The sequence below is a fragment of the Chrysochloris asiatica genome, unplaced genomic scaffold (genome assembly GCF_000296735.1).
Source record: "Chrysochloris asiatica unplaced genomic scaffold, ChrAsi1.0 scaffold00008, whole genome shotgun sequence".
Lineage (NCBI taxonomy): Eukaryota > Metazoa > Chordata > Mammalia > Afrosoricida > Chrysochloridae > Chrysochloris > Chrysochloris asiatica.
In genome coordinates, this window is record NW_006408526.1 from 23,346,992 (window position 1) to 23,356,105 (window position 9,114).

General features: G+C 41.0%; 1 pseudogene; it reads right to left on the reverse strand.

The window, feature by feature from the left end:
• Positions 1-7,755: 7,755 nt before the first annotated feature.
• On the reverse strand, positions 7,756-8,274 carry LOC102813862 (annotated as a pseudogene).
• Between the last annotated feature and the right edge of the window lie 840 nt (positions 8,275-9,114).

Sequence of the window (9,114 nt, forward strand, 5' to 3'; positions counted from 1 at the left end):
AAGGTGGAGGGTCAGAGAAAAAGAGGAAGACCCCTAATGAGATGGATTGGCCAGGAGGCATCATTGATGGACTCAAGTGTGGCAGCGGTAGTGAGGTTGGCCCAGGATCGGACATTGTTTTGTTCTGCTGTGTATTGGGTCGCTATGAGTCGGTTCCAACTCGATGGCACCTGACAACAACAATCCACACTGAAGGCTGCAGTCTTAATTTTCATCAATAAGTGCTTTATAATCCTCTTCATTTGCAGCAAGCAAAGCTGTGTCAACTGCCTATCACAGGTTGTAAATGAGTCTTCCTCCAATTCTGATGCCATGTTCTTCTTCAAACCTACCAGTTTCTTGGATGCCTTTGAATTTTTCTTGGATTCTTATTGTTCAACTTCTTGAATTTTTTACTCAACATACAGACTGAATAAGTACGGTGAAAGGATACAACCTTGACACACACCTTTCCTGATTTTAAAACACACTGTATTCCCTTGTCCTATTCAAACAGCAGCCTCTTGGTCTATGTACAGATTCTGCATGAGTACAATGAAGTGTTTTGGAATTCGCATTATTGTCAATGTTATCCGTAATTTGCTATGATCCACACAGTCAAATGACTTTCATAGTCACTAAAACACAGGTAAACATCTTTCTTTTCTTCTCTGTGTTCAAGCAAGATCCATCTGACATTAGCATTGTTCTAGCCTTTGTTCCATGCCCTTTTCTGAATCTGACTTGAATTTTTGGCAGTTTCCTGTTGATATACTGCTGCTACTGTTTTTGAATTCTCTTTAGCATAATTTTACTTGCATGTGATATTAATGATACTGTTTGATAATTTCCAAATTTTGTTGGATCACATCTCTTTGGAATGAGTACAAATATGGATCTCTTCTAATCAGTTGACCAGGTACCTGTCTTCCAAATTTCTTGACATAAATGTGTTCAGTGTTGCATCCATTTGTTGATGAATCTCATTAATACGTGGACCCTTGTTTTTCACTATGCTTTCAGTGTAGTTTGGACTTCTTCCTTCAGCACCATCAGTTTTAGATCATATGTTGCCTCCTGAAATGGTTGAACATCGACCAATTTTTTTTGGTACAATGATTCTGTATGTTCCTTCAATCTTCTTTTGATGCTACTTACATCACTCATGTTTTTGCTTATGGAATAGTTCAATATTGCAACTCAAGGTTTGAATGTTTTCTTCAATTCTTTCAGTTTCAGAAATGTTGACCATGTTCTTACCTCTTGGTTTTCTAACTCCAAGTCTTTGCACATTTTGTTATATACCTTACTTTGTCTTCTTGAGCTATTCTTTGAAATCTTCTCTTCAGCTCTGTTACTTCATCATTTCTTCCTTTCGCCTTAGCTACTCTACATTCAAAAACAAATCTCAGAGTTTCTTCTTTTATCTATTTTAGTTTTACTTTCTGATCTGTCTTTTTAATGACCTTTGGCTTTCTTTATGTTTGATGTCATACCACAGCTTGCATGATCTTTTTGGCCATTAGTTTTCAGTACATTAACTATACTCTTGAGAAGGTCTCTCAATTCAGGTGAGATATTCTCAAGGTCATACTATGGCTCTCATAGGCTTTAATTTTCTTCAGCTTCAACTTGAACTTGCATATGAGCAATAAATGATCTATTTATTCTGTAGTTGGCCCTTGGCCTTGTTCTGACTGATGTTGAGTTTCTCCATTATTTCTTCCCACAGTTAATTTGATTCCTGTGTATTCCATCTGGTGAGGGACATGTGTATAGTCTCCATTTATGTTGTTGAGAAAGGTATTTGTAATGATTAAGTTGTTGTTCTTGCAAAATTCCATCATGTGACCGTCCATGTCATTTCTATCACCAGGGCCATATTTTCCAACTACTGATTGATATCCTTCATCTTTGTTTTCAGCATTCTCAATCCAAACACCAGTAATTATCAATGCATCTTAGTTGTAAGTTGGGTCAATTATCAGTATATCTTGGTTGCACGTTTGGTCAATTTCAGACTGAAGAAGTTGGTAGAAGTCTTCAATTTATTCCTCTTTGGCTTTATTACTGTTTTGTGTGTAAATTTCAATAAAAGTCATATTAGCTGGTCTTCCTTTTGTTGTTGTTGTTAACTACCTTTGAGTCGGTCCCAACTTATAGCGATCCTGTATAGGGTTTATGAGGAGCAGCTTGTGGGTTTCAACTAGCAACCTTATGTTTCAGAGTCCAGTGCTAATCCTATAGCTCCAACCCACAGCAACCTTATGCATGGCTTCCAAGGAGCAGCTGATGAGCTTTTACTGGCAACCTTGTACTTCAAACTGACTTTTCAGTCGAGAGCATTAGCTCACAGTGCCACACCCAGGACTCCTTGTAGGTGTATGACTGTATCCTATATCAGATAGCATTGTACGTCAAGTTAGATACTGAAATGAATTTTTTGATGATAAATGTGGTGCCGTTCCTCCTATATTTGTCATTCCCAGCAAAGTAGATTATATGACTGCCTGGTTCAAAATGGCCAATGGCAGTTCATTTCAAGCTCACTAATATCTTCTTCTTCTTCTTGTTATGTGCCGTGTAGTCGGTTCCGACTCACAGCTACCCTGTACAGGGTTTCCGAGGCTGTAAATCTTTACGGGAGCAGAAAGCCTCATCTTTCTCCCGTGGAACAGCTGGTAGTTTCGAACTGCTGACCTTAAGGTTTGCAGCGCGATTCGTAACCACTACGCTACCAAAGCTCCTTCAATAATATCTAGGATATTTATATTAGTGAGCTTGAAATTATTATCTGTAAATCACTACCCATCTGTCAGTGTGTCAAACTGCGGTGACTTGTTTGCTACTGGAACCTACACCTCTGGCATTTCATATACCAGCAGGGTCACCCATAGTGAACACATCTTAGTGGAGCTATCAGATTAAGAATGGGAAGAAAAGCCTGGTGTTCTATTTCTAAAAATTAGGGAGGGTAGTGGGGAGAAATCCTATAGATTACAACAGAATTTTGTTGGGTAGAGTGTTAGAAGTTGATATACGTAAGTTGGGAGACACTCAAAATATACAGTGGTTGGAACAAAGGACTCAAATATCCCCATGGTCATGACGATAACATAGGACCAGGTAGTGTTTTGTTCTATGTACATGGAGTCACCATGGGTCACAGGCAATTTTATCAGCAACTAACTAGAAGCAACAATTCTCAGCCACCCAGCATGAACATTTCTAATTTCTTTGCCCCTTGGAAAGAATGGACCTTCCAAGGGCGACTACTTTCCTATACAAGAGTCTATTGCAAAAGTCCAGGGGAGAGACAATGAAGACCTGAACTGACTAATGGGTTTAGGAACTGAGAGAGATAAGAATATTTGAGAAATATTTAACAGATAAAATTGACAGGACATGGAAATTAAATATGGGGAAGGAATGAAATAGGGGTATCATGGCTCAGACCAGGATGGTTGGGCAGTCATTCACCAAGATAAGAATTGTTGTTGCTAAGTTCTGTCAAGTTGGTTCTGACTCACAGCGACCCTGTATAGGTTTCCTGGGAGTGGTTGGTGGGCTTGACCACCGACCTGGTGGTTAGCAGTTCAGTGTTTACCCTATAGTATCATATCAGGACTCGCAGAAAAGGATATCAGGAACAAATAAACCTTTCCCTCTTACCTTGATTTTGAGGTGAGAGGGCAAGATTGATTTGTTTGTTGGGAACTGAAGTGAAAGTATCCAGCAGGTAATGGACATACCTGAGTCCTTGGGCTCAGGAGACAGGTGAGTGCTTGAGTGTCCTTCCCTAAACTGTTGATAGAATCAAACAACCAACAATCTGTTGCCACTGTGCAGATGTGTGCCAGAGTAGAACTGTGCTCCATAGGGCTTTCAGTGGCTAATTTTTAGGTAATAGATCACCAGGCTTTTGTCTGAGGAGTCTTTGGGGGGGACTCAAGCTTCCACCATTTTACTTAGTAGCCAAGTGTGTTAACTGTTTGCACTACCCAGGAACTCCTGAAAAAATTATAAACAAACCAAACGCACTTCCATCAAGTTGGTGTCAACTCAGAGCAATCCTATAGGACAGAGTAGAACTGCCCCATAGGGTGTCCAAGACTATAAATCTTTACAGAAGCAGCTGCCACATCTTTCTCCACCGATGCTAACGGGTCAAAGCACCAACCTTTAAGTTATCAGTTGAGTGCTTTAACCACTTTGCAACCAGGGTTACTTGAACTATTGGTAGAGAGTCCTGAATGTCCTCTATCTAACACCTATCAACTCTATCCTCACTTGGATGCCACAATGTCTTACTTAAAGCACAAATCTGACATTGTCATTCTTCAGGTAACTACTCTTCAATGGTTCTTCATCTTCTATAGGCTAAAATTCTGGTTCCTAAACTTGACCTGAGAAGTTCTCCAATCCTGGCCTCTGCCAACCTCTCCAGGCGTATTTGTCAGCATTTCTTGCCTTCCTTGAGCTCACACATTGAGCCATAACAAGTCAGGGCCAAGCCCAGGAAGGGGATTAAATGATTCAATGCAAATAAAGAGTGCAAAATCAGCACTTCCGGGGGGATTGGGTCCTTTTCAATGTGAGCAAAAGAGTTTGAAGTGCTTATCCTTCGTGGCAGGAACAAAGTCTCCATTTCAGCCCAGAAGTCCTCAGCAAGATTGCAAACCGTGGCCTGGCAGCTCTTCAAACTTGTTATCATTGGCAGGCTCCCTCACCAACATACCCTAAATCTTCAACTTTTCCAAAATTTGCAGCATAAAGAGGAGCCCCTCCAAGAGTGAGGCCTCCTTTCCCATCCAATTCTCCATTAGGCATGCCTGTTGAGTCAAGCCACTGGGAAATAAAAACTGGCTCCTCCTCCCACAAACTCTAGGGACCTCATTAAATTCAAACTGCCTAACATTCACATCATTGCTCCTGAAAAAGGAGCTGGATTGATTTTCCTTGGCTTGGGAGCAGAGGCTGCCGGCTTAGTGTTGATGTTTAGTCTCACCAGACATCTCTTCTGAAGAAGATTTGCTCTCTATGAGGTTCCTGGCATTCACAGCTGATGTTTAGGTTGTAAGAACGATGATAGTAAGAAGAAAAGTTTTTGAATAAGCATTTACAGAAAGGATGACCATTGTTAACGGTCTTGTTCTAGTTGAGTAGACACAGTTATTTAAAGCAATTCTGCCCACCACCTGTGGAATAGTCCAGATTTTCATCAAGGAGGATTTGCTTTCTTACCTGGTGTGTTGAGTAACCAGCAATGGGTGAGCTATCAGATCACAAATCATAGTAAGGGTGATTTAAGACCACCTTGCTTGCTTTAGTATGTTAAAAAAAATTTTTCCTCTTCTTCTGCAACAACCAAAGCATCTTTGCCTTTTATATTTGTTCAACATTAAATGTCTTCTAGTAGTGAGAGCCTAGATTCTCTCTTTCATTTTGTTGTACTTTGGTGGTTTGCATTTTGTTACAATACTGAAAGCTATGCCACCAATGTTTTCACTTCTAGCAGGGGTCATTCATGGTGGGTAGGTTTCAGAGGAGCTTCCAGACTAAAAGGAACAGGAAGAACGGCCTGGCAATCTACTTATACAAAATAAGTCACCCAAAACCTTCTGGGTCACACCAGAATGTTATTCATCCAACATAGTGCTGGAAGACTCGACCCCTGGGCTGGGAAGCATTATAGCATTGCTGCTACAATGGACTCACATCATGAAGATGGTGCAGGACTGAGCAACATGGCATTGTGTTGTACGTGGGGTCACTCTGCGTCAGAGCAGATTCAATGACAACTAACAACAGTCAGAAGAGCAGAGTCACCAGAATGAAAACTGTCAGCCTTGCCACAGACCTGGCATCTATCCTGGATCTTCTCCTCCAAGGTGTACCTTCAAATATCTTTGATCTAGCCTTGAAAGGAACAACTGCATGTCCACAAGTCCAGGCCCAAATGAAATTTATCTGAATGAAAATAGCTCAGTTTTATCCCTCAGCAGGTAGCTGTGACCTGCTACCTACCAACACTGCTTCCACCAAGTCATGTGGGGCATTAGGTAAGACTGGTGTCTCTCAATACATAAGCAAGGATTTTAGAATTCATTTCCCCATAATTTTTGTTCTTAAGAGTACTAATAAATATTTTAAGTATCTCTAAATTTCCACAGTCAAGATTTCTCAAGAAGTTTAATGGTAGCTTTAACACATTGTGGGAAGTTAATGATTATAAAGCTAGTGAGAAGAAACAGGAATTGGACACACAGGCCTTCATACCTAACCCAAACCCAGTTTTGCTCCCTGAAGATATTCCTTCTTTACTATTTCTTCATCTGCCTGTGCATGTGCTTTTGTGAATGTGTAGATGGTTTCAGGCAGCAGGAGGACTTTTTCAGCGATGCTAGCACAGTTGCCTTGATCATTAATTATTGTTGATAATGAAAACACGGGCTTGGACAATTGGTTTAAAAAGAAAACTAATTATTTACCATCTGTTGTTTGCTCTCTTGTTTAATTAACTTAACAGTGGAGGTGTTGGTAAAGTAAAGGTAATGATGGCAGACAACTGACTGGCAGATATGATCAGAAAGGAGAATTCACCCTTATACTACACTACTTGTTGGCCTGCCTTTCTTCTTTTGCTTTCTCTCTCCCTTGTTAGTTCCCTCCCTTTCTAACTTTCTTTGTTTTTAATACAGATAAAGTGCATTACCATCTATTTGTTGACTCAGCCCCTTCTTGGATGAACTTTTCTGCAAACTTCCATGGATTCTCTGCTGTGGATGTCTTAAGATGCCACAGAGCCCTTCTTGGTTGCCCCACTAGGGCATGCATCATGTTATCTCACTAAACTTCAAGTGTTCCCACCCATCTGCATTCCTATTTATCAGTTCTGTTACGAGCCCCTGGAGTAAAGACATTGGGTCTTTCCAGTGCACACACTGTGACTACCACATAATGCTATTGTTGTTAAGTGCTGTTGAGTTGGTTTTGAATCCTAGCCACCCTGTATAGGGTTTCCAAGGAGTCCTGGTGTGGCACTGTGGGTAAAGACGCTGGATTGCAAAGTCACTTTGAACCGCAAGGTCGGCAGTTCAAGTTCACCAGCCGCTCCTGGAAACCCTATACAGGGTCGCTGTGGGTCAGAACGGACTCCAAGGCACTTAACAACAACAACAACATAGGGTTCCCAAGGAGCGGCTGGTGGGTTTGAACTATAGACCTTTCAATTACAGCACCACACCTGGGCTCCATGTACTATTTAATCATTATTTTGGGGGATGCATGTAAACGTGCATGATTTTCTCTAAGTCAAAGTATTTAAAACCCAAATTATTCATCAACATAAAATACTTATTTAAAACATTTATTTTTTTAAGTTGATCACTAGTTTTTATTAGAAATGTGATGATTTCCAGAGGGATACCTCTGTATTCTTGTTTTTTGTTGTTGTTCATAGCAATTAATTTATTAAGAGGAGATGCTGCTGTGGTTTTAGCAGCACCCATTCTGTTTACAGAGTTATAGTTTTATTTGTTGTTTTGCTCTGTACTGGAAGCAAATAAAGTTTTCTGCATTATTTTCAGTCAGGGGTTGTGGTATAGTTTCTTTATGTTTATAATAGTATGGACATTGTTCTTGTACTGTGTGTCTCCTCTTGTCAGCATGAGTGGTAATTTTTAAGGTGAGAATACTGAGGAGGAACCCTTGGTCCTAAAGAAGTATATAAATGAGCTACAAATCCTTAAGGGGCCAGTTGCTTCTTTCCTGGGTTCACAAAAGCAATCCACCACCACTAAACTCCATTCTCTCAGGGGCCTCAACAAAGGCTAACCAATCTGATGCATGTGTGGGCAATTGTCCATGTAAACAGCCAAATCCAAACCCATGAGGTTCCCAGTGACATAAACCAAACCCTGAAGAAACTTCTGGCTTGAGCTTTCTGAAGTGGCCATAAATGCCTGAATAGGTCTCCAGGCCATCATACACACTATCATAGTAGGAAAGACGGAGATAGTATTGCCAGCCATGTACATGATGAAGAGGTTCATGGGAATCTGTTTAAAGGGACCCAAGCCAATATCCCATCAGCACTTCTCTACCAGGATCCGGTCTGATAACATGCTGATATCAAGCACTTGCTTGTCCATGTAACCGACTGGGTACAGGGAGTCTCCCTGGCCACTGCCCCAGTTACTTTAGCCTCTTGCTACTTCCTCCAGGCCCACTCAACTCAATTACCCACTTGAAACAACGGCCTCTGTTTGCTACCAGTCTCCCTTGGGTGATCATGGCAAGTGCCTCTGCCCAAATCCACCACGCCTCTCTACAGTGTCTCTTCCACATCTGTATTCTTGACTCCTCATGATCCAGACCTGTTGCTAATTAGGCCCCTTGACTGTAAACAAAATGCCAAGATTTAAAAGTTTTAGGAACTATACTAAATATGAGGCTGTTGTGCAAGAACTTCCTAGCAAACCTCATTTTCCCTTCAGTTGTGCTATAAGGGGAGAGAGATATAGCCGGGAGGTTCCTCTCCAAGATCTTCTAGTGCAGTGGCGCTAAAGGATAATCACTAGACTGCAAACCACAAGGTTGGTAGTTCGAGCCTACCAGTTGCTCTGCAGGAGAAAGCTGAAGCTTTCTGCTCCTATAAAGATTTACAACCTCAGAAACCCTGTATAGGGTCACTGTGAGTCTGAACCAACTCGACAGCACTTAACAATATCTATAAAATGTGCTGACACAAACACTTTTTAAAAAACATTTTATTGTACTTTAGGTGAATGTTTACATAGCAAATTTGTTTTGCAATCAACACCTCATATGCAAATTGTTTCATGTTGTTGATTGCTATCTCTACATTGTGTCAGCTTTTTCCCCATTTCCTCTTGAGTTTCTGTTTCTGTTCATCCAGTTTCCCTATTTCTTCCTGTCATCTCATCTTTGGTTTTTGACAAATGGTGTCCTTTTGGTCCTGTGTAGTTGGTTGTTCTAAGGAGCACATTTCAAGCTGGTGAGCTTGAACCGCCAACCTTGCAGTTCAAAAGGCTTTGCGGTCTGGCGCATCAACCCACAGCACCACACTAGGATGGACCTTTGTTATCTACATCTTGCAAACAATGCACATAC